The following is a 3,819-nucleotide window of genomic DNA, read 5'->3' as shown; positions in this document are numbered from 1 at the left end:
TTGCAAAGCAATAATAATACCGAATCAACTCATGAGCTATATTGAATCAACTCATGAACGTGGCTATAGAAAGTGTGACTGAAAATCCCTGCTTAGGGAACTCAGTCAGCAAATAATGTCTTGGCTAAGTATACACGTATCTTCTGATATCCAATCAATCCAATGGGCTACGCAAGATTAATCCAAACTCAAGCTTATTTATTATTTATTCAAATGGTGTTACAAAGAAGCGACAACCAACTAAGGAAGCGGAAGCGGATGCTGACAGAGATGACAGACCCAAGTCTGGGAAGAATGACAGTCGGATAGATATCTCATCTCTGCTTCTGCTCATCTCTGTTTATTAAGATGCGACAACATATTATATATATGATGTGCACCCAACTCTGTCTTGAGCATTGCCTGCTGCTGAACCTGCACATGAAAAAACTGACAAATGTTCTTATTCTTGTTCTGCCTTATGCAACAGGTCCGATGAACCTACAACTCAGTAAGTAGGTTATGGAAAGAAATATGGGGAATGATGGGGAAAAGGTTGCAGCTAACCTGGAAGGGACACCGTGTCACCACCAAAAAGAGAGGCTATTTGTACAGCAACACAACTCGGTGTAGGAATCAACGGTCACCCAAACACTAATCATATATATTACCTGTTTTCCTGCAATTGTTAAGATCAAAATCAGCATCTGTTAATTAATGCAGAGCGTGAATTTCTTTGAGACAAAAAAGGCTTTGTAGATTCAGTATAGCTGACACAAACAAAATGCATTACATGTTTTCCTCAAGAATCCGTGACTGAAAGCTGTGGAGAGCAAATTGCAAAATATGAGCATTAGTATCACAGAAATTCAATGGAACTTCAACAAGACCAGGGCTTGCTTTTCACACTATTGAACGCTCACGTCTTTCATATTTGATCCACCTTTCAGCTGGGCAAAACAACAAACAGGTGGGGGCACAATATCTATTTATGCTCAGAAAAGAAATTACCAAATATCCAGACACGAGGGCGTGCGTGAGAGGACGGAGGCGAGGACGCGCGGACTGATCGCTCGGGTGGATGGACGGCAGCGCGAAAGCCGGACGGAGCCGGCCGTCTCTACGGCCCACGCTCCTCTTGCCGACGCCGGCGCCGTGGACCACCGCTGCGGCTCGAGCTCCTCCCGGGTCGCCGCTGCACGCGTGGAGATGGAGACGGGGTGCAGCCTCCCGTGCATCGCGCCCGAGCCCCAGCCTCCTCGCAGATCCAGGAACGGATCGAGCCGCCGCCAACCGCCAGGTCGCGCCCGACCTCGCTGGCGCAGGCCGACACCGGCCGCCACACCTCCCTCCCCTCTTTCCTCTCTCTTTCTCCCTCCTCCCCTCTCCTTCCTTCTCTCTCTCCCTCTCATCTTCTCTCTCTGCTAGGGTTCGTGCGGGAGGAGGGGATTGGGGAGGCTAGGGTGGGGGCTGGGGATGGGCGGTGGCTGTTGATGACGAGACGCCGCCGCGCATGAAGAGGAGAGGAAGGCGACGCGAGGAGCTGCGCCAGCCGGCGGGGGAGACAGGCGGCCGAGAGGGAGGGGGGAAGCAGCGGCGGCATGGAGGAGAGGAGCGGGATGGGAAGAGACGAGGAAGAGAAAGGGGGTGACGAGGGAGATATTTCTGCAGCTGCCTCTGTCCGCTCTCGCTGCCAGAAAGGGGTTCGCTCGCTGTGGCGCACTCTTCCCTCTCGCGTGGTGCGCTGCGCCCTCGCTGTTCGCGTGGTACCGTGCGCTGGAGGCCTTCGTTGTGACTACCACTCTAGGAGGCTTTATATGTTAGATTGTTCACCTGAGCTGATGTTGTAGACTATTTTTTTGCATGGTGCGGTAAAGAAACTGATTTGTTATGTATTATTATGTCAGGTCAATGTCTTCTCAAGATGGAGCACAAGGCTACGGTGTGGCTGTGCTTGGAAATGTTAATCCAGCAAACCCCTACATGGCTATGTGTTCTCATGCTATGTTATTTTTTGAGAATTTGAGGGCCTTTTGGTATTGTGCTAAGCCTACTTGTGAGAAACCTATAACGGGAACTGATGTGTTGTGCACTTCCGCTTATTTGATATTGTCTGAATTGCTAATCTAAGAATCGATACACGTTTTTGTTGTTTCTTGAGGTATTTTGTACAAGTAAGTCTTGAGAGCACCTGATGGATATCCATATCCGTTGGATATCCATCAGGTTTGGACATGGACATAGTTTTTTACCCTTGTTTTTTTTGTGGGTGGACAAAAGATGTCTTCATGGACATGGATATTGTTAGAATAATTCGAGGCACTCTGTCCATCTATCGAGAACCAAGCAATCACACAAGCACGATACCGAGATTTGTTAACGAGGTTCATCATCATGGTTACATCTCCGGAGCCTGACTACGGGCGCTCCTCCCCGTGACACCGTCACAATACCGCACCCCAGCCGCCCGGGCGCCGGCACACGCCACCGGCTCCCCCGCGTGTCCGTGCTATTATGTTGGCATAGGTTACATCGTGTGTCTAGCCCCAATATATATGAGAAGCCGAGGATACAAGTGTCCTACTAGGACACGACTCCATATCCTATCTAAACACAATACTAATCAGAGTCCAACTGTAACCTACCTTGTACACAATATTCGACACAACTCTAACAAACTCCACCTTGGCGAATATTCTCCATCACCTTGAATTCGTCCGTGCATCGAACCTCCATGTACATTAGACTTGAGATACGCCATGAGCACCGCTGCTACTCCCAGACTCCATGTGACTCCACCTGCAACTATAGTCCCTTCTCGTCTTCTTCACAGTCAACACTCGAGCAAAATTAAGTTCCTCATTACTCTACCTTGTGCTTCCAACTTCCGGAGAATTCGTTCAATGCCATCACACGCCGACCACTGTCTACGTGAAAATGAACAACTCACATATTGGATGCCACATATAACAGTTACCTGAACTCAACGTCATCGCTCTTTCTTGACCGTCTGTCTGGAACTTGAAGGAATTTCACCGTTGCTTGTAGTCATCCCGAATCAAATTCGCAGTTGTCTCACCCTTTTTTCCCGGATAGTCTCTGACATGTCCCATAGCTATAGCACTCCGTCTCCTTCTGCCTTGTCATCCGCACTTTGCCATATGCACAGAACACAACAGAATATATGGCCATGTATTCTCTCAGCTTTTGACAATTTTAAACTCTCCACCACTTTCTCAGATTCTCCATGGTCAACTCCTGTCCATCTTCCGGCACCGATAGACCAGTCACCAACTTGAATCCGGTACTCGTCAACACTGCTTCAACACCCCTGCACAATTTGTCTGACCACATGTCTGACCACCAGTGCCTTGGCATGTCGCTGTGTCCCGTGCTTACCGCACGCCTCGCCGCTATCACCGCGTCGAGCCTCTGCTGTCCTGGTCGAGTCTCCCGAGTAGCTAGCCCCCACTGCCTCAACCCCCACTGCAGAGAACCATCGATCATCACCTACCGATGCCGAGTATCACGTCTCCATTAGACCGCTGGGCCCCAGTCCAATCCGCATGTCTCTCGCTATCCCGCTGAAATAGGCTTCGACTCTCCGTTAACTTATGTCGTAGCCCCTCCATCAGCTCAGAGTGAAGTCACCCATCAGACTCCAACTCCATCTTCAACATGACTCCATGGTGGTTGTACATGCCACCCCCTGCGCCCTGTCGACTCCAAGCTCTCATGTGCACCGTCTTGAATCAACCCCGCGCCATAGTCTGTCGAAGCCGCACAAGCCCTCAGGCCTGCACCACGTGTTTCCACGCCCCAGAAGTCGGCCATCATCAG

At 50.0% G+C, this 3,819-nt stretch overlaps 1 long non-coding RNA gene across 1 annotated transcript; it reads right to left on the bottom strand.

Annotated features, from left to right (window-relative positions):
- Positions 1-362: 362 nt before the first annotated feature.
- LOC119288481 lies at positions 363-1,111 on the bottom strand. Its single transcript, XR_005141194.1, has 3 exons — positions 773-1,111; positions 547-658; positions 363-414 (listed from the first exon to the last, which is right to left on the bottom strand). It is a non-coding gene; the product is annotated as an uncharacterized LOC119288481 (long non-coding RNA).
- Positions 1,112-3,819: the final 2,708 nt, after the last annotated feature.

This window comes from Triticum dicoccoides, chromosome 4A (genome assembly GCF_002162155.2).
Source record: "Triticum dicoccoides isolate Atlit2015 ecotype Zavitan chromosome 4A, WEW_v2.0, whole genome shotgun sequence".
Taxonomy (NCBI): domain Eukaryota; kingdom Viridiplantae; phylum Streptophyta; class Magnoliopsida; order Poales; family Poaceae; genus Triticum; species Triticum dicoccoides.
The sequence above is the reverse complement of the archived record's forward strand: the minus strand, read 5'-3'. Positions and strand labels throughout refer to the sequence as shown.